This window comes from Triticum urartu, chromosome 7 (assembly GCF_003073215.2).
Source record: "Triticum urartu cultivar G1812 chromosome 7, Tu2.1, whole genome shotgun sequence".
Classification (NCBI taxonomy): domain Eukaryota; kingdom Viridiplantae; phylum Streptophyta; class Magnoliopsida; order Poales; family Poaceae; genus Triticum; species Triticum urartu.
This window is the reverse complement of record NC_053028.1, coordinates 643581986-643604766: the sequence shown is the minus strand read 5'-3', so window position 1 is coordinate 643604766 and position 22781 is coordinate 643581986.

Below are 22781 nucleotides of genomic sequence, written 5' to 3'. Positions count from 1 at the left end.
GCCGTACTCTCAATCTGAGCAGCCAACCGTTTATGGTTGTAGGGGGTGGGCTATTTATAGCCACTTGGCAACCCGACCTGATTTGTCCGAAATGACCCTGGGTCACTAAGGAACTGAAACGTGTCTGAACGGTCAGATTTCAAACTCTCATGGCAACTTTACTTGGGCTACAAGCAAAGCTGACTTGTCTGGCTCTGGACAAGATTCGCTCTCATTATCTTCACTTGAAGACATAGGTTTTTGGTTTAGGCATCACTTCATCATTCTGACTGGTTCTCCTGGACCCCACTTAACAGTACAGTGATTCCTATGACTCAACACAAAAGAAAAAGAACTACGAAAGATCTAAGTCTTCGAGCTCCATAGGCTTCATATCGTGTCTTCTTTTGTCATAGTCTTCAATGTGAATATCTTCATATACCACCTTTGACTTCAATGTCTTCATACATTTTTAGGGGTCATCTCTGGTAGTAAAACCGAATCAATGAGGGACTTCTACCTGTGTTATCCTGCAATTCTCACAAACACATTAGTCCCTCAACTAGGTTTGTCGTCAATACTCCAAAACCAACTAGGGGTGGCACTAGATGCACTTACAATCTCCCCCTTTTTGGTGATTGATGACAAACTAGTTGAAGTTTTCAACGGGGAATATAGTCTGTGAACTTGTAAAGGATAAGGAATTGTCTTCATAAGTTGCAAGGGCTCCCCCTGAAGATGTGCATATAAGTTAATTTGCTTTTGGAATGCAAATGCACATGGCAGGTTGTACTTGTGGAGATCCACTTCAGCTTATGATGACAATCCACTATGCATGTGAAAGTATATGAAGATAATGACATGCATAATGGAAAATGGACGTCTGCTGAATGAGATAAGTGCGGAATTTATCGTCGCACATGCGGAATTTATCTTCGCAAAACAGGGTGGCAAACAAGTAGCAGACGACCATCTGGTTTAAGTGTTACAACTCATAAGAACCAAATGTAGCAAAAACGAGAGTTGTAAGCACGAAGCAAAATATAAGGCACCCGCCCATATGAACCCGCTTGAAGACTATCAATCTCATATGCTTCTCCCCCTTTTTCAGTATTGACCAAAAAGGTTTGAAGACATAGAGCCTCTACTCATTCCCATGAGGAGTAGGTGAAGTAGCAGGGTTGTTGGTGTTGTTTGGCGGTGCAGAAGAGCTTGGAGGTGCTGAAGCAGATGGTGGTGAATTAGCATCGTCTTCTTCCTCAATAATTCTGGCAGTGACTGTGGCAGCAGAGGAAGAGAACTCAGAGTCTTCAAGTGATGGAGTTCCCAGCAGCATAGCTCTTCGAGGAGGTGTGGAGTCAAATTTGAATCTCTCAGCGAAGCCATCCTCTTGAAGATCAGCTTCAGAAAGCATCATCGTTAGCCCTTTCTATGTGCGGCGACAGGTTTCATGGGCAACGAAAGCGTTCTTGGTGGCAAGATTTCGGATGCGATTTACATCCACCAAGAGGCTTTTCATCTGTCTCTTCAACCAGTCATGATGCCTATCCTGCTTTTGATGAAGGGCCACAAGAAGCTCTCGGTCGTTGAGAACACGAGTGCGCTTCTTGGGTCTTGAAGCAGTGGCACTGTCAGTGGCTTCAGTTGAAGCAGGATGTGGTGCACGTGTAGTGCCAGCCAAAGGATACACCCTGGAGATGGCTTCAACACCTTCAACGTTTTGAGTGAAGCTCTGGTGTTCTGCATTCTGAAGACTCAGAGGTTGCTTGGCAGGTTCAGGATAGATGGCTTCAGCAGAGGTATCCACATCAGGCAAGAAGATCCGATGGTTGCGGGCTGAGGGCTGATACGAGATGGCAGAGTGAAGTTTGATCAGCCTCATTACCCAAGGAGCATAGAACTTTAAACCAAACAGATCTGAGCCTGATGCAGCTAGTTGGCGTATGAAGAAATCCTGTGCATTGAAGCATTTGCCATGAAGGATACAGAATATCAGAGTCTTCATTGCACCCTCGATCTTGGCATTTGGAGAGTGTCCTTTAATGGGCCAGAGAGTCCGCCGGATGATGTGATAGATGGTCCTGGGCAGGTACTCAAGGTCTTCAACGAAGAACTCTGTGGGATAAGGAGCATCATGGGGCAATGGCTTCATCATGGAGAGCATCTGACACATATTCGGTTCAGGCCTTTGAAATATGCTCTCAATAGCTTCAGTGTGTAGCCGATAGCCTTGCTCGAAGAATTCGCCTGGAGTGGGCAGGCCAGTGAGCTCAATGATATCAAATGCATTGGCTTCGTGATGAACGTTGCCGGTCATCCACTCTAGGACCCAAGTCTTCGGATCTCTGTTGTATCCTTTGATGTGCAGTGTGGCATAGAATTGTAGCAGGAGCTCTTCGTTCCAATGCTCTTCATCAGTGACAAACTGCAACAGACCCACTTGTTTGAAGCAATCCAACGCTTCCTCTAGACAGGGCAGACCAGCAATAGCTTCAACATCAAGGCGCTTGTGCGGGAAAATGCGACCTTGGTTGTACAGTATGCAAGAGTAGTAGCTGCGCTGAGGATAGCTCCAGAACCTATCTGATGAAATCCTTTCCCTTGAATAGGGGTTCTTGGAGCTATTGAAGAAAGTATTATCTGCCCTGAAGCCATTGATGTTGAAGGAGCCAGGTGCTGATGCAGGACCTGGAAACCTTGGTAGTCTTGGGATTGGCTTCTGGACCTGAGGCCTGTGCTCAACATGATAGTTGAATTGGGGACCGGCAGCAGACTCAGGAACAGAAGTGGTGGGTTCAGTGGCTTCGCTGTCTTCAGAAGCTTTTGCTGGTTAGGGCTCCACATTAGCTTCGTTGTTGGTTGTGGCAGCCTCAAGATTTTCATCCTCCGCTTGACTAGCAGGAGGGTCTGTCACAAGCACGTTCTCCTGGAGAACTACTTCTTGGTGGAGCAGGGGAGTGGGATCTTGTGGTAGTTCTTCTGCGGCTGATGCAGCCTGAATGTCTTCAGCAGAGACTTGAGGCCTTGGACCTTTGCGAAGCCTGCAGAATGCAGACGACGCCTGTGGGGTTGGAGTGGGCTGGGCCTCATAGTCTTCTTCCTATTGAGGGCGATCCGCCCATGAAGCATCCTGTGCAATTGGCGTTAGTGGACGTCCAACGCTGATGAGTTCGCTGTGTTCTAACTGAGAAAGGGCTGCATCATCTGCTACATTGTCATGATGACCAATGTCTTCAGCAGCGATGGGATCAGCTGCTGGAATATCTTTAGCTTCAGGAGCCTCTGTGGAAGCAGGCTCATGCTGTCAGTTGACGTTCTGCGTCAGGGTGAACCATAGAGATGGGTTCAACTATCAAGGGCTCTATGGGAGCAGCCCGAGCTTTCTTGATCTTTCGCTTTTTCTTAGTGGGGGCAGAAGGAGAGGCTTCAGAGTGTTTCCTCTTCCTGGCTTCAGCCTCTGCAGTTCTCGTCTTCTTGAGCTCTGAAGCGGTTGACCGGCTCCTTGGCTTCGAGCTAGTCGTTGCAGTTGGGAAGACAAGCGGAACTGCTTCCTGCCTTGGTGCCTCTGGTTCAGTTGGAACAGTTTTCTTCTTTTTCTTTGCGGCCATCTTGGGGTCGATGCCAGGACGCCCAAGTGCCTTGAGCTTCTCAGCCTCATTGTAGGCTTGCACACATCTGTCAGCCAGAGTCTTCATCCGCTCACGTGAACCCTGAGCTTCTGCACGCTTCTTCAGAAAGTTTTCCTTTAGCTCATGCAACATGATCTTGAAGCTCTTCACTTCTTGCACACTGAGCTTGGCCATATACTTCTTGAACTGAGCCTTTTCATGATCAATTTTCTGCTTCAGTTCAACAATGCGCTGGGCAATAGCAAGTTCTGAAGCAATAGCGCCTTGGAAGGCGACGCTGAGGCCAACGGGCAGCTGTAGATCTTCAAAGCTGATGTTTAGTGTGGCAAACCACTCGTCAATGAAGTTGTGGATGATGGCGACATCAAAGAGAGGCAGATTGTTGAAGATTTCTGCTTCTTCTTTGCTCTTGATGAGTTGCTCAAGAGCGTCATCTCCAAGATCTTCATCACTTGACAGATCAATGGCTTCACTGTGCAGGATGGCAGCAGCTGTGAGCTCTTTGCCAGTGTGAGACAGAGGCATCTTGGCCTTCTGGTGCCTTGAGACCCGTGATATGCCTTCAGACTACACACTGTCTTCAGGAGGTGCAGTCACCAATGGCTTCGCCTTTGAGATTTTTGGTGAAGGGGCTGGCTTTGAAGCTTTTGGCTTCTTCAACTACTTCGGCTTTGGCACTGCAGGCACTGCAGGTGCTTCATCAGACTCAGTATCAGCTGCAGGCTCATTCACTGCAGTCCCTTGAACCAAGATGTAGGTGATGAGGCCTTCAAGGTTGGCATACGGACCGATGACATTGGGTTCTGCTTCTCGTGTGCGATCTGCCCTTGGTGCTGAGGGACCAGGGTTGAAGTCTAACCCAAATTTCTTCTTGTTCTGCTTCGCTGAGTTTTGGGCAAACTGGAAGTTGCGCTTGAACAGATTGTCGTCACGACACCAGAGTAGTGACGACGGATGTGCATCATCAGGCTGTGGCCCACGGACCATGCATGGATAGAAGCTTTGGGCAATAGCTTCATCTCTGGACTTGGGTTGGAGATTCTTGTATAAGATGTCTCCTCACGGTCTTTTGATGGCGCTTTTCTCAGCATACTCTTGGGTTGTGAAGCGGTACTTGAACCATTGTTCTGTCCAATAGCGTCGAATCCATTGGATTCGGGTCTTGCACTGACCATAATCCTCTTCAGGATCTGTCTTATACATTTCTGCGAGTTCATCAGGCAGATCTTTGGATGTTTCGCCACGACGTTGTCTGCCCCCCTTCCTTGCTGCTTTCTCTGAAGCCATAAACTTTAACTTGAAAGGCTTCAAGACGTTCAAAGGCTTCAAAGACTTTCTCTTGCTGGACCAACAGGAACTGGCTTCAGGAGAATTTATGTGATGCTGTAAGAATTCTGCAAATGAGTGCAGACTATGAGAACCAAAGGATTCTCCCACGGACATGTACATGTGACAGCATTAAGGTGCGAGGGAAGGGGAAGAGGTCATATGCATTCTCAGAAGATTTTGAAGATAAATCAGTTTAGAAGACATTGACCTCATCGTGCGAAGACATTCACTCATAGATACGAAGTTGGTTCCAGATTTGTACGAATCCACAGATCAGTACAAGTGAGGAATCTAACTACTTTGTGAAGCACAAGTGAATATACTAGGCATGTTATGAGATGCAGTTTGAGAGAGATCTAGCTTGTGTGAACAGAAACTTCTTGTGGTAGAAAGTGACAGATCAATAGGATCAACGGTGCTGTAAAAAGGCAGTTTTATTTACCACACTCAGAACTGCTAGATGGAGCGAGAGATGAGGCCGAGCAGTTCACTCTTCCGTGCCCTAACTTGGCGACGGAGGAGACCTACGGCGACGGCGGAGAGGACGATGTCCGCGGTCAGCGTGAAGACGGCGTCGGAGAGGTTGCGGCAGCGAAGCGCTTTGTCGCCGGCGTCGTCAATGTTGGGTTTCGTAGTAATTTCAAAAAATTTCCTACGCACATGCAAGATCATGGTGATGTATAGCAACGAGAGGGGGAGTATGATCTACATACCTAGTAGATCGACAACGGAAGCGTTTGGTTGATGTAGTCGTACGTCTTCACGATCCGACCGATCAAGCACCGAAACTACGGCACCTCCGAGTTCTAGCACACGTTCAGCTCGATGACGATCCCCGGACTCCGATCCAACAAAGTGTCGGGGAAGAGCTCCGTCAGCACGACGGTGTGGTGACGATCTTGATGTACTACTGTAGCAGGGCTTCGCCTAAACTCTGCTACAATATTATCGAGGACTATGGTGGCTGGGGGCGCCGCACACGGCTAAGGAATAGATCACGTGGATCAACTTGTGTGTCTCTGGGGTGTCCCTGCCTCTGTATATAAAGGACTAAAGGGGGGAGGCTGGCCGGCCAAGGAGGGCGCGCCAGGAGTGTCCTACTCCCTCTGGGAGTAGGATTCCCCCCCCCCCCAATCCTAGTTGGAATAGGATTCGCGGAGTGGGAAAAGAGAGAGGGGGGCCGGCCACCTCTCCTTGTCCTAATAGGACTAGGGGAGGGGGGAGGCGTGCGGCCCATATTGGGCTGCCCCTTCTCTTTTCCACTAAGGCCCACTAAGGCCCATATAGCTCCCGGGGGGTTCCGGTAACCTCCCGGTACTCCGGTAAAATCCCGATTTCACCCGGAACACTTCCGATATCCAAACATAGGCTTCCAATATATCAATCTTTATGTCTCAACCATTTCGAGACTCCTCGTCATGTCCGTGATTACATCCGGGACTCTGAACAACCTTCGGTACATCAAAATGCATAAACTCATAGTATAACTGTCATCGTAACCTTAAGCGTGCGGACCCTACGGGTTCGAGAACAATGTAGACATGACCGAGACACGTCTCTGGTCAATAACCAATAGCGGGACCTGGATGTCCATATTGGCTCCTACATATTCTACGAAGATCTTTATCGGTCAGACCGCATAACAACATACGTCGTTCCCTTTGTCATCGGTATGTTACTTGCCCGAGATTCGATCGTCGGTATCTTAATACCTAGTTCAATATCATTACCGGCAAGTCTCTTTACTCGTTCTGTAATACATCATCCCGCAACTAACTCATTAGTTGCAATGCTTGCAAGGCTTAAGTGATGTGCATTACCGAGAGGGCCCAGAGATACCTCTCCGACAATCGGAGTGACAAATCCTAATCTCGAAATACGCCAACCCAACATGTACCTTTGGAGACACCTGTAGAGCTCCTTTATAATCACCCAGTTACGTTGTGACGTTTGGTAGCACACAAAGTGTTCCTCCGGCAAACGCGAGTTACATAATCTCATAGTCATAGGAACATGTATAAGTCATGAAGAAAGCAATAGCAACATACTAAACGATCGGGTGCTAAGCTAATGGAATGGGTCATGTCAATCAGATCATTCACCTAATGATGTGATCCCATTAATCAAATAACAACTCTTTGTCTATGGTTAGGAAACATAACCATCTTTGATTAACGAGCTAGTCAAGTAGAGGCATACTAGTGACACTCTGTTTGTCTATGTATTCACACATGTATTATGTTTCCGGTTAATACAATTATAGCATGAATAATAAACATTTATCATGAAATAAGGAAATAAATAATAACTTTATTATTGCCTCTAGGGCATATTTCCTTCAGTCTCCCACTTGCACTAGAGTCAATAATCTAGTTCACATCGCCATGTGATTTAACGGCAATAGTTCACATCACCATGTGATTAACACCCATAGTTCACATCGATATGTGATCAACACGCAAAGGGTTTACTAGAGTCAGTAATCTAGTTCACATCGCTATGTGATTAACACCCAAAAAGTACTAAGGTGTGATCATGTTTTGCTTGTGAGATAATTTTAGTCAACGGGTCTGTCACATTCAGATCCATAAGTATTTTGCAAATATTTATGTCAACAATGCTCTGCACGGAGCTACTCTAGCTAATTGCTCCCACTTTCAATATGTATCTAGATTGAGATTTAGATTCATCTAGATTAGTGTCAAAACTTGCATCGGCGTAACCCTTTACGACGAACCTTTTTTTCACTTCCATAATCGAGAAACATATCCTTATTCCACTAAGGATAATTTTGACCGCTGTCGAGTGATCTACTCCAAGATCACTATTGTACTCCCTTGCCAAATCAGTGCAGGGTATACAATAGATCTGGTACACAGCATGACATACTTTATAGAACCTATGGCCAAGGCATAGGGAATGACTTTCATTCTCTTTCTATCTTCTGCCGTGGTCGGGCTTTGAGTCTTACTCAACTTCACACCTTGTAATACAGGCAAGAACTCTTTCTTTGACTGCTCCATTTTGAACTACTTCAAAATCTTGTCAAGGTATGTACTCATTGAAAAAACTTATCAAGCGTCTTGATCTATCTCTATAAATCTTGAAGCTCAATATGTAAGCAGCTTTACCGAAGTCTTTCTTTGAAAAACTCCTTTCAAACACTCCTTTATGCTTTGCAGAATAATTCTACATTATTTCCGATCAACAATATGACATACACATATACTTATCAGAAATGATGTAGTGCTCCCACTCACTTTCTTGTAAATACAGGCTTCACGCAAGTCTGTACAAAACTATATGCTTTGATCAACTTATCAAAGCGTATATTCCAACTCCGAGATTCTTGCACCAGTCCATAGATGGATCGCTGGAGCTTGCATATTTAGTTAACACCTTTAGGATCGACAAAACCTTCTAGTTGCATCGTATACAACTCTTCTTTAGTAAATCCATTAAGGAATGCAGTTTTGTTTATCTATTTGCCAGATTTCATAAAATGCGGCAATTGCTAACATGATTCGGACAGACTTAAGCATAGATACGAGTGAGAAAATCTCATCATAGTCAACACCTTGAACTTGTCGAAAAACATTTTGCGACAATTCTAGCTTTGTAGATAGTAACACTACTATCAGCGTCCGTCTTCCTCTTGAAGATCCATTTATTTTCTATGGCTTGCCGATCATCGGGCAAATCCATCAAAGTCCATACTTTGTTCTCATACATGGATCATATCTCAGATTTCATGGCTTCAAGCCATTTCGCAGAATCTGGGCTCATCATCGCTTCCTCATAGTTCGCAAGTTCGTCATGGTCTAGTTACATGACTTCCAGAATAGGATTACCGTACCACTCTGGTGTGGATCTTACTCTGGTTTACCTACGAGATTTGGTAGTAACTTGATGTGAAGTTACATGATCATCATCATTAGCTTCCTCACTAATTGGTGTAGTAGTCACAAGAATAGATTTCTGTGATGAACTACTTTCTAATAAGGGAGCAGGTACAGTTACCTCATCAAGTTCTACTTTCCTCCCACTCACTTCTTTCGAGAGAACCTCCTTCTCTAGAAAGGATCCATTCTTAGCAACGAATGTCTTGCCTTTGGATCTGTGACAGAAGGTGTACCCAATAGTCTCCTTTGGGTATCCTATGAAGACATATTTCTCCGATTTGGGTTTGAGCTTATCAGGATGAAACTTTTCATATAAGCATCACAATCCCAAACTTTAAGAAACGACAACTTTGGTTTCTTGCCAAACCACAGTTCAGAGTGTGTCGTCTCAACGGACTTAGATGGTGCCCTTTTAAACGTGAATGCAGCTGTCTTTAATGCATAACCCCAAAATGATAGTGGTGGATCGGTAAGAGACATCATAGATCGCACCATATCTAATAAAGTACGGTTATGATGTTCGGACACACCATTATGCTGTGGTGTTCCAGGTGGCGTGAGTAGTGAAACTATTTCACATTGTTTTAACTGAAGAGCAAACTCGTAACTCAAATATTTGTCTCCGCGATCAGATCGTAGAAACTTTATTTTCTTGTCACGATGATTTTCCACTTCACTCTAAAATTCTTTGAACTTTTCAAATGTTTCGGACTTGTGTTTCATCAAGTAGATATACTCATATCGGCTCAAATCATCTGTGAAGATCAGAAAATAATGATACTTGTCGCGAGCCTCAATATTTATCGGACCACATACATCAGTATGTATGATTTCCAACAAATCTGTTGCTCGCTCCATTGTTCCGAAGAACAGAGTCTTAGTCATCTTGCCCATGAGGCATGGTTCGCAAGCATCAACTGATTCATAATCAAGTGATTCCAAAAGCCCATCAGCATGGAGTTTCTTCATGCGCTTTACACCAATATGACCTAAACAGTAGTGCCACAAATAAGTTGCACTATCATTATTAACTTTGCATCTTTTGGTTTCAATATTATGATTATGTGTATCACTACGATCGAGATCCAACGAACTATTTCCATTGGGTGTGTAACCATATAAGGTTTTATTCATGTAAACAGAACAACAATTTATTCTCTTACTTAAATGAATAACCGTATTACAATAAACATGATCAAATCATATTCATGCTCAACGCAAACACCAAATAACACTTATTCAGGTTCAACACTAATCCCGAAAGTATAGGGAGTGTGCGATGATGATCATATCAATCTCGGAACCACTTCCAACACACATCGTCACTTCACCCTTAACTAGTCTTTGTTTATTCTGCAACTCCCGTTTCGAGTTACTAATCTTAGCAACTGAACTAGTATCAAATACTGAGGGGTTGCTATAAACACTAGTAAAGTACACATCAATAACATGTATATCAAATATACTTATGTTCACTTTGCCATCCTTCTTATCTGCCAATCACTTGGGGTAGTTCCGCTTAAAGTGACCAGTCCCTTTGCAGTAGAAACACTTAGTCTCAGGCTTAGGACCAGACTTGGGCTTCTTCACTTGAGCAGCAACTTGCTTGCTGTTCTTCTTGAAGTTCCCCTTCTTCCCTCTGCCCTTTTCTTGAAACTAGTGGTCTTGTCTACCATCAACACTTGATGTTTTTCCCGATTTCTACCTTCGTCAATTTCCGCATTACGAAGAGCTTGGGAATCGTTTCCGTTATTCCTTGCATATCATAGTTCATCACAAAGTTCTACTAACTTGGTGATGGTGACTAGAGAATTCTGTCAATCACTATCTTATCTGGAAGATTAACTCCCACTTGATTCAAGCGATTGTTGTACTCAGACAATCTGGGCACATGCTCACTAGTTGAGCGATTCTCCTCCATCTTTTAGCTATAGAACTTGTTGGAGACTTTCATATCTCTCAACTCGGGTATTTGCTTGATATATTAACTTCAACTCCTGGAACATCTCATATGCTCCATGACGTTCAAAACGTCTTTGAAGTCCCGATTCTAAGCCATTAAGCATGGTGCACTAAACTATCAAGTAGTCATCATATTGAGCTAGCCAAACGTTCATAACGTCTGCATCTGCTCCTGCAATAGGTCCGTCACCTAGCGGTGCATCAAGGACATAATTCTTCTGTGCAGCAATGAGGATAAACCTCAGACCACGGATCCAATCCGCATCTTTGCTACTAACATCTTTCAACACAATTTTCTTTAGGAACATATCAAAATAAACACAGGGAAGCAACAACGCGAGCTATTGATCTACAACATGATTTGCAAAATACTACCAGGACTAAGTTCATGATAAATTTAAGTTCAATTTAATCATATTACTTAAGAACTCCCACTTAGATAGACATCCCTCTAATCCTCTAAGTGATCACGTGATCCAAATCAACTAAACCATGTCCGATCATCACGTGAGATGGAGTAGTTTCATTGGTGAATGAAAGTGCGTTATATCGACTAGAGGGGGAGTGAATAGACGATTTTTATGAAAGTCTTCAAAACGTGAGAGTTATGAAGACAAACAGTGAAGACTATGCCTATTACTATGCAGCGGAAGTTAGATTACACTAGGCCAGCCATGGTCATCTATTCAATAGAGTGAAAGCGCAATGACAAGCAGCTTCAGTGTAATAAGGATCAGGTAGGAAGAAGTTATGAAGCCGAACAGATCATACATTCATGTTGTGAAGACAAAAGATAAAGCAAGCATGCAATGGCTTCACAATGAATAACTGTAAGTGAAAGGAAGTGAAGATGAAACCAGTGACACGTTGAAGACAATGATTTGTTGGACCAGTTCCAGTTGCTGTGACAACTGTACGTCTGGTTGGAGCGGCTAGGTATTTAAACCAAAGGACACACAGTCCCGGACACCCAGTCAAGGACACTTAGTCCAAGACACCCAGTCCTCACCGTTTTCTCCTTGAGCTAAGGTCACACAGACCTCGCTCAATCACTCAGGTAAGTCTTCAACGTAGACTCCCAAACCTTCACAGACTTCGTTCACTGGCAATCCACAATTTCTCTTGGATGCTCAGAACGCGACGCCTAACCGTCTGGAGGATGCACAGTCCTCAAGTGTAATAAGTCTTCAAATCACATAGACACGAAGACTTAAGTGATGCCCAATTTACTCTGGCTCTGGGTGGTTAGGGCTTTTCTCCTCACTAGGAATTTTTCTCTCAAAGGCTTCGAGGTGGGTTTCTCTCAAACGACAAAAGCCGTGCACTGAAATCTGAGCAGCCAACCGTTTATGGTTGTGGGGGTGGACTATTTATAGCCACTTGGCAACCCGACCTGATCTGTCCGAAATGACCCTGGGTCACTAAGGAACTGACACGTGTACCAACGGTGGAATTTTGAACTCACACGGCAACTTTACTTGGGCTACAAGTAAAGCTGACTTGTCTGACTCTGGACAAGATTTTCTCTCAAAGTCTTCGCTCGAAGACATAGGATTTGAATTAGGCATCACTACAGTCATTCTGACTGGTTCTTTTGGACTCCACTTAATAGTACGGTGATTCCTATGACACAACATAAATGAAATAAAACTACGAAGGATCTAAGTCTTCGAGTTCCATAAGCTTCATAGGGAGTCTTCTCATGTCATTGTCTTCAATATGAATATCTTCATAAACCACCATTGTCTTCAATGTCTTCGTACATTTTTAGGGGTCATCTCTGGTAATAAAACCGAATCAATGAGGGACTTCTACCTGTGTTTTCCTGCAATTCTCACAAACACGTTAGTCCCTCAACTAGGTTTGTCGTCAATACTCCAAAACCAACTAGGGGTGGCACTAGATGCACTTACAATCTCCCCCTTTTTGGTGATTGATGACAAACTAGTTGAAGTTTTCAACGGGGAACATAATTTGTGAGATAGTAAAGGAATTTGTCTTCATAAGTTGCAAGGGCTCCCCCTGAAGATGTGAATATAAGTAATTTGCCTTTTGAATGCAAATGCACATGGCAGGTTGTACTTGTGGAGATCCACTTCAACTTATGATGACAATCCACTATGCATGTGAAAGTATATGAAGATAATGACATGCATAATGGAAAATGGACGTCTGCAGTAAGAGATGAGTGCGGAATTTATCGTCGCACATGCGGAATTTATCTTCGCATAACGGAGTGACAAGCAGGTAGCAGACGGCCATCAAGGCTAAGTGTTACAACTCAAAGAAGCAAATGTAGCAAAAATGGGAGTTGTAAGCACGAAGCAAAATGTAGCAAAATATAGAGGCACCCGCCCAAAGTGACCCGCTTGAAGACTATAAACATCATGCTTCTCCCCCTTTTGTCAGTGATGACCAAAAAGGTTTGAAGACATAGAGTTTTCTACACGTTCCCAGGCGCAGCAGGGTCGATGGAGTTGTTTGGTGGCGGTGCAGATGAGCTTGGTGCAGATTCGACGTGTGTTGAAGCAGGTGGAGATGATGTCGCGTCGTCGTCTTCTTCAATAATCCGGGCAGACACGGTGGCAGCAAAAGAAGAGAATTCTGACTCTTCAAGTGATGGTGTGCTTCGCATCACAGCTCTTCTTGGAGGCGTGGAGTCAAATTGGAATCTCTCTCTGAAGCCATCCTCTTGCAGTTCAGCTTCATTGCTCATCATGGTGAGGCCTTTCCAAGTGCGGCGACAGGTCTCGTGTGCGACAAACGCATTCTTGGTTGCCAGATTTCTGATGCGATTGACGTCTTGCATGATGCTTCTCATCTGCCGTTTGAGCCAGTCGTGATGCCTATCTTGCTTTTGGTGAAGAGCCACAAGAAGCTCTCGGTCATTGAGTGCTCGAGCGCGCTTCTTGGGTCTCTTGGCAGTTGTGCTGTCAGTGGCTTCAGTTGATGCAGGGGCATGTGTGGTGCCAGCCATTGGATACACTCGGGAGAGAGCTTCAACACCTTCAATATTTTGAGTGAAGCTCTGGTGTTCTGCATTTTGAAGACTTAATGGTTGCTTGCGAGGCTCTGGATATATTGCTTCAGCAGATGTGTCCACATCTGGCAAAAATATCCTATGGTTGCGGGCTGAGGGTTGATAGGAGATTGCAGAGTGAAGGTTGATCAGCCTCATAACCCAAGGAGCATAGAACTTTAATCCAAACAGTTCTGAGGAAGACGCTGCAAAGTGACGGATGAAGAGATCCTGTGCATTGAAGCATTTGCCATGTAGAATGCAGAAGATGAGAGTCTTCATTGCACCATCAATTGTCGCATATCGAGAGTGCCCCTTTACAGGCCATAGAGTCCGCCTTATGATATGATATATTGTTCTGGGCAGGTACTCTAAGTCTTCAACGAAGAACCTAGTTGGATAGGGTGCATTAGGAGGCAGTGGCTTCATCATTGAGAGCATCTGACTCATATCTGGCTCAGGACGCTGAAATATGCTCTCATTTGCTTCAGCATGGAGTTGGCACCCTTCTTCAAAGAATTCGCCAGGAGTGGGAAGGCCGGTAAGCTCAATTAGGTCGAAAGCATTGGCTTCATGATGGATATTGCCTGTCATCCACTCCAGAATCCATGTCTTTAGATCTCTGTTATAGCCTTTGATATGCAAAGTGGCATAGAACTGGAGCAGAAGCTCTTCGTTCCAGTGCTCTTCATCAGTGATAAATGGCAGCAAACCCACTTGCTTGAAGCAATCCAGTGCTTCTTCCAGACCAGGCAGACCAGCAACAGCTTCAACCTCAAGGCGCTTGTGAGGAAAGATGCGGCCTTGGTTGTATAGGATGCATGAATAATAGCTGCGCTGTTGATGGCTCCAGAACCTATCTGATACAATCCGTTCCCTTGAATAAGGGTTCTTGGTGCGGTCGAAAAACGTGTTATCTGCCCTGAAGCCATTGATGTTGAAGGAACCAGGAGCTGATGCAGGACCTGGGAACCTTGGCAGTCGTGGGATCGGCTTCTGGACCTGGGGTCTGTACGCAATATGATAGTTGAATTGTGGTCCTGCAGCAGACTCAGGCACAGAATGTTCAGGAGCAGTAGCTTCATTGTCTTCTGAAGCTATTGTAGGGTTGGGCTCCACATTTGCTTCGGCGTTTTTTGTGGCAGCCTCAACATTTGCTGACTCAGGCACGTTCTCCGGGAGAACTGCTTCTTGTTGGTGTGGGGGAGTTGGAGCTTGTGGTGTCTCTGCATGCTCTTCGGCTGATGCAGCCGGAATGTCGTCAGCAGCCTGAGCCCTTGGCCCTTTGCGAAGCCTACGGAATTTGGGCGACGCTTGTGGAGTTGCAGTGGGCTGTGGCTCATCTTCCTCCTGTGGGCGATCTGCCCACGATGCATCTTGTGTGATTGGCGTCAATGGACGACCAATACTGATCAGTTCGCTTGTCTCAAGCTGAGGAAGGGCTGCATCACCTTGCACATTGTCTTGGAGACCAATGTCTTCAGCAGCGTAGGGTTCGTCTGCTGGAATGTCTTCAGTGCTGGGTTCATGCACAGTCAACTGACGATCTGCGTCAGGATAGCGGACAGAGAGGGGTTCAACTGTCAAGGGCTCTATGGGAGCAGCCCGAGATTTCTTGGTCTTGCGCTTCTTGATGATGGGTTCAGAAGGAGAGGCTTCAGAATGTTTTCTTTTCTTAGCTTCAGCCTCTGCAGTCCATGTCTTCTTGTGCTGTGAGGCGGTTGATCGACTCTTTGGCTTCGAGCCAGTCGTTGCAGCGGGGAAGACAATCAGAGCAGTTTCTGACCTTGGCGCTTCAGGTTCAGGCACAGCATCCTTCTTTTTCTTCTTCGCGGCCATCCTGGGGTCAATGCCAGGACGCCCAAGTGCCTTGCGTTTCTCTGCCTCATTGTAGGCCTGCACGCAGCGATCAGCCAAAGTCTTCATGCGTTCTCGCGAGCCTTGAGCCTCGGCACGCGTCTTCAGGAAGTTCTCTTTCAGCTCGTGCAACATGATCTTGAAGTTTCTCACTTCTTGCACACTGAGCTTGGCCACGTGCTTCTTGAACTGATCCTTTTCATAATCAATTTTCTGCTTCAGTTCTACAATGCGCTGGGCTATTGCAAGTTCTGAAGCAATTGTGCCTTGAAAAGCAACGCTGAGGCCTATGGGCAGCTGCAGATCGTTCAAGCTGATGTCCGGTGAGGCAAACCATTCATTGATGAAGTTGTGGATGATGGCGACATCAAACAGAGGCAGATTGTTGAAGATTTCAGCCTCCTCCTTGCTCTTGATGAGCTGCTCAAGAGCATCATCTCCAAGATCTTCATCGCTTGAGAGATCAATGGCTTCACAGCGCAGAATGTCAGCAGCTGTGAGCTCTTTGCCTGTGTGTGGCTGAGGCTTCTTGGCTTCTTGGGGCTTGGACACTCGTGATAAGCCTTCTGACTGCACACTGGCTTCAGGAGGTGCAGTTGCTAAAGGCTTCATTCTTGCGATCTTGGGAGAAGCGGCTGGCTTTGAAGCTTTTGGCTTCTTCTGCTTCGGCTTCGGCGCAGCAGGGGCGTCATCTGACTCAGTATCTGCTGGAGGGTCATTCACAGCAGTCCCTTGGACTAGGATGCGAGTGATGAGGCCTGCAAGATTGGCATACGGCCCGATGATATTGGGATCGGTATTGCGTGTGCCATCTGCCCTTGGTGAGGAGGGACCAGGGTTGAAGTCAAGCCCAAATTTCTTCTTGTTTATCTTCGCTGACTGTTGTGCAAACTGAAAGTTGCGCTTGAAGAGATTATCATCGCGGCACCAGAGAAGTGATGACGGATGTGCCTCAGCTGGCTGTGGTCCTCTCACCATGCATGTATAGAAGCCTTGAGCAATGGCTTCGATTCTGGACCTGGGTACGATATTTTTGTATAGTACGTCTCCCCACGATCTCTTGATGGCGCACTTCTCCGCATATTCCTGAGTGACGAAGCATAGAGAGGTTAGGGTCCGATCACATTCACTTAGTTCAAAAGATTCAACCAAGAAGACATAGCTATAAGTGAATGCTGTAGAGGACAGAACATCAGTACATATATATCCATATAATCAACGCAGTGAAGATAATCATGAAGACATACTGAGAATGAAGCCAAACCAATTGCGAAGACATTGAGAGGTAACGCCATGAGAGAAACACTTCAAAATGGAACGTTTGGTGGTGGCGTTACCCACCGTATAGGAAGTATTAGACCCAGACACGGCGCACAATTATCGTGGCGCTCCAAGTCAAATTCCACAATAATGTATTCACACTTAGAATGTATGTCTTCATTGTTTGAAGATATATGCTACTTTGTGTGTTGCACATCTAAGTCATCAATATGCTTAAGTGTTAGGATGTGTGCCTGATCACAGGACATTTGAGGATTCCAAGATATTTAGCTCACACCATAACTTGCAAAATCTCTTCTCATCCAAGGGCTTGGTGAAGATATCTGCCAATTGCTCTTCAGTGTTGACGTGTATGATATCAATGTCTTCCTTCACAACATGATCTCTGAGAAAGTGATGACGAATCTCAATGTGCTTTGTCTTCGAGTGCTAAACTGGGTTGTTGGCAATCTTGATGGCGCTTTCGTTGTCACAGTAAAGTGGCACTTGCTTCAGATGAATGCCATAATCCTTGAGTGTTTGCTTCATCCACAGAAGCTGAGCGCAGCAAGATCCAGCAGCAATGTATTCAGATTCAGCAGTGGAGAGTGATACACAGTTCTGCTTCTTTGAAGACCAACATACAAGTTATCGTCCCAGAAAGTGACATGTGCCTGATGTAGACTTGCGATCAACTTTGTCACTAGCATAATCAGCATCCGAAAATCCAACCAAATCAAACTCTAAGCCCTTTGGATACCATAATCCTAGAGTTGGGGTGTGAGCCAAATATCGAAGAATTCGCTTCACAGCTAAGTGATGCGACTCCTTTGGTGTTGCTTGAAATCGAGCACACATGCAAACACTAAGCATGATATCTGGCCTAGATGCACATAAATAAAGCAAAGACCCAATCATGGAGCGGTATACCTTTTGATCGAACTCTTTACCATTGTCGTCGGGACCCAGATGATGCTTGGCTGGCATTGGTGTTGTGAAGCCTTTGCAGTCTTGCATACCGAACTTCTTCAGGCACTCTTTAAGATATTTCTCTTGAGATATGAAGATGCCGTTGCGTTGTTGCCATATTTGAAGACCGAGGAAGAACTTCAGCTCCCCCATCATGGACATCTGATATTGCTCTTGCATCATATATCCAAACTCTTCACTATACTTCTGATTGGTGCAGCCGAAGATAATGTCATCCACATATATTTGGCACACAAACAGTTCACCATCATATGTCTTCGTGAAAAGAGTGGGATCCAGGGAACCAGGTATGAAGCCTTTGCTTTTCAGAAAGTACTTGAGTGTATCATACCAGGCCCTAGGGGCTTGTTTGAGGCCATACAGTGCCTTGTTGAGCTTGTATACCATATCAGGATGTTTTGGATTTTCAAAGTCAGGTGGTTGTGCAACATACACTTCTTCTTCAATCTTGCCATTGAGAAAGGCACTTTTCACATCCATCTGATAGAGAAGTATGTTATGATGATTTGCATAGGCCAGCAGTATGCGTATGGTTTCAAGCCTAGCCACAGGAGCAAATGTTTCATCGAAGTCAATGCCCTCCACTTTAGTATATCCTTGAGCAACGAGACGAGCTTTGTTTCTGACAACTTGACCATGCTCATCTTGCTTGTTGCGGTATATCCATTTGGTGCCTATTATGTTGTGCTTCCGTGGAACAGGACGCTTAACCAGTTCCCATACATTATTCAGCTCAAACTGTTGAAGCTCTTCTTGCATAGCTTGAATCCATTCAGGTTCCATGAAGGCTTCTTCAACTTTCTTGGGTTCTGATATTGAGACGAATGCGAAATGCCCACAGAAGTTTGTTAGCTGAGTTGCCCTTGAACGAGTGAGTGGACCAGGTGCATTGATGCTGTCAAGTATTTTATCAATTTGTACTTCATTTGCAACACGAGGGTGTGTGGGGCGAAGAATTTGCTCTTGCTGATCTATGTGGTCATTTGAAGGTATATCTTCAGGCTGAGCATTGTCTTCATGTGGATCAGGTGCTGAGATGATAAGTTCTTCTTCAGGATGAGCTTCAGAAGGTACAATTTCTCCAGTTCCCATAAGCTTGATTGATTCATTTGCTGGAACTTCATCTAGCACATTTGGCAATTGCTCTCTTTGTGATCCATTGGTTTCATCAAATCGCACATCCACTGTTTCAACCACTTTGTAGTGGAAGAGATTGAAGACTCTGTAGGAGTGCGAATCCTTTCCATATCCAAGCATGAAACCTTCATGTGCTTTTGGTGCAAACTTTGAGGTGTGGTGTGGGTCCTTGATCCAGCATTTTGCGCCAAATACTCTGAAGTAACTGACATTTGGCTTCTTGCCAGTTAGGAGTTCATAAGATGTCTTGTTCAGAAGCTTGTGAAGATAAACACGATTGATTGTATGGCATGCAGTATCAATGGCTTCAGTCCAGAATTTTCTTGGAGTCTTGTATTCATCTAGCATTGTTCTGGCCATCTCAATGAGTGTTCTGTTCTTGCGTTCGACGACGCCATTCTGCTGTGGCGTGTATGGAGCTGAGAATTCATGTGTGATGCCCAAGGTATCCAGATATGTATCAAGGCCAGTGTTCTTGAATTCGCCCTATAGTGAGTCGTATTACAATTCACTGGCCGTCGTTTTACAACGTCGTGACTGGGAAAACCCTGGCGTTACCCAACTTAATCGCCTTGCAAAGGATTATGTGCACCCAAGTATATCTAGAATAATCATCAACAATAACGAAGCCATAGAGGCAAGCAGTAGTAGTTAGAGTTGAGTAATGAGTGGGACCGAAAAGATCCATGTGAAGTAGTTCGATGGGTTGAGTAGTAGTCATGATTGTCTTCGAGGGATGTTTGGCCCTCGTCATCTTCCCTGCTTCACAGGCACCGCACAAATGGTCTTTCTTGAACTTGATGCCCTTGATGCCTATGACATGCTTCTTCTTCGCAAGGGTGTGGAGGTTCCTCATGCCAGCATATCCAAGCCTCCGATGCCATAGCCAGCATTCTGAAGCCTTTGCTAGAAGACATACTGCAAGGTGTGGCCCTGCTGAGAAATCTACCACGTACAGATCATCTTTTCGATACCCTTCAAACACTAGAGACTTGTCAGATTCCATTTGTACAAGGCAATGATATTTTCCAAACATTACGATCATGTTCAAATCGCAAAGCATTGAGACAGACATTAATTTGAAGCCAAGGGATTCAACAAGCATGACTTTATCCATGTGTTGATCCCTTGAGATTGCAACTCTACCTAGACCCAATACCTTACTTTTACCAGTGTCTGCAAATGTGCTGTGGCTCTTGTCTGATGGTCGTAAGGTTGAGTCCATAAGAAGACTTCTTTTGCCAGTCATGTGATTTGTACACCCACTGTCAATAATCCATTCTTAAGACGCTGGTGTCGTACCCTACAGTGCAGTTAGGGGGATAGGCTTCACCAAGAGCATTGTGAAGCAAAAACATTTGACGAACCAGTGGGTTATGAAAGCTTAGATCCAGGTTAGGACTAATAGGGAGAGTAGCAAGCGATTCAGGTACGAAGTATATAGTAAGACCATTTGGGCATTTGATCTTGCGCCCTACAAGATGTTTAAGGTCCCCAGCAATAGCGTCAGACGATTTTTGTTTTCTGTTGGAGACCTTTCCCTGCAAAAGAGAGCTAAGCCTTCTTAACCACCCACATCTTCAAGGGTGGCTTAGAAGCAATAAGTCTAAGTGCAGCATCTGAGAATTTTGGCTTTGAAGCCTTAGCAAACAGTCTTGCAGGTGGACAATAGTACTCATAAGAATAAGCAGAATAGTTCTTGGTCTTATGAACATAGCGGTTTGATGAACCGCTCTCATATTCACATGACTGAGTATGGTTTCCCTGCAAAACATTTGCGTTAGTGCGACTCAGTTGAGTCCTCTGTTTGTATGAAGCCTTTGGACCGTATGAAGCCTTTGGTCTGAGGTTTGTCTTCTTCAAGTGAGGTGTCATGAAGACATTCTCAGGAAGATTTTCCAGACACCTTTTCGGAACCCAGATCTTCTTCATAGGCGGTCCATTCCTGCAGTTAGTACCAATGTACCTGGCAAACACTTCACCATTCTAATTCTTAAACAGTATATAGTTTGCATCAAAGGATTCATCAATGATAATGGGGTTAGCACAAGTGAAGCCAGTTAGATTGGATGGATCTGCTGAAGGTTCCTTTGCAGCAACCCACATGGTTTTGGGGTACTGCTCAGGTTTCCAGTAAGAGCCATCTGCATTCATTTTCCTTATGAACCCTACACCCTCTTTCCTAGGGTTTCGGTTCAGAATCTGCTTTTTCAGGACATCACATAGCGTCTGATGCCCTTTAAGGCTTTTGTACATCCCTGTTTCAAGCAATGTCTTCAACCTAAAATTCTCATCAGCAATAGCGGTGGTATCCTCAACAGAGGGGTTAGTTACCGCATCAACAGTTGAAGATATTGCAATAGCAGTAGCAGTAGAGCATTCAGCAACAGAAGTAGCATTATCATGCTAAATGCATTTAAGACATGGTGGTTCAAATCCTTCCTGAGCGGGACTGATCTGTTTGGCGCGAAGTGACTCGTTTTCCGTTTGAAGATCTTCATGAACCGCTCTCAATTTCTCAAGATCTTGCTTCCTTTGAAGATAATCGTAGGAAAGCTTTTCATGAGTTGTTGAGAGAGTTTCATGACGATTTTCAAGTACCTGATACTTAACGTGAAGATTTGTTATGTCTTCAATTAAGGATTCAGATCGAGTCATTTCAGCACCCAACAGATCATCGCTTCTGTCTAACAGTTTTTGAATATGTTCCATAGCTTTCTGTTGCTCAGTTGTAATTTTAGCAAGTGTTTTGTAGCTAGGTTTTGAAACACAATCAGAGTTATCGTCACTAGATGTTTGATAGTGAGTAGTGCGTGTGTTTACCTTGGCACCGCGTGCCATGAAGCATTAGGTGGAAGCGGAGCAGTCCTTGTCATTTGCATCGGTGTCGGTGATGGAGTCATTGTCTTCAGTGTTGAAGATGGACTTGGAAACGTATGCTGTAGCCAAACTTGCGACGCCTGAGTCGGATTCCTCTTCAGACTCCACCTCCGCCTCCTCAAAAGCAGACTCCTCCTCTGAATCCATTTCCTTGCCAACAAACGCACGTGCCTTGCCAGATGAGCTCTTCTTGTGTGATGAAGACTTTGAGGAAGACTTGGAAGAAGACTTTGAGTATTTCTTCTTCTTCTTCTTGTCGTTAGAATCATATTCCTTGCTCTTCTTCTTCTTTTTGTTCTCATTGTCCCACTGTGGACACTCAGAGATGAAGTGGCCAAGTTTCTTGCACTTGTGACATGTTTTCTTCTTGTAGTCATGAGCAGGAGCTTCATCATTCCTTGAACTTGATCGGGAAGACTTTCTGAAACCTTTCTTCTTCGTGAATTTTTGGAACTTCTTGACAAGCATAGCAAGTTCCCTTCCAATGTCTTCAGGATCATCAGAACTGCTATCAGATTCTTCTTCAGATGAGGAGACAGCTTTTGCCTTCAAGGCACGAGTTCGCCCATAGTTTGGACCGTAGATATCTCTTTTCTCCGAAAGCTGAAACTCATGTGTATTGAGCCTCTCAAGTATGTCAGACGGATCGAGTGTCTTGAAATCAGGACGTTCTTGGATCATCAGGGCCAGGATGTCAAACGAACTATCAAGTGATCTCAGTAGCGTCTTAACGACTTCATGTTTGGTAATCTCAGTGGAGCCGAGGGCTTGAAGCTCATTTGTGATGTCAGTGAGTCGGTCAAATGTGTGCTGGACATTCTCATTGTCATTTCGTTT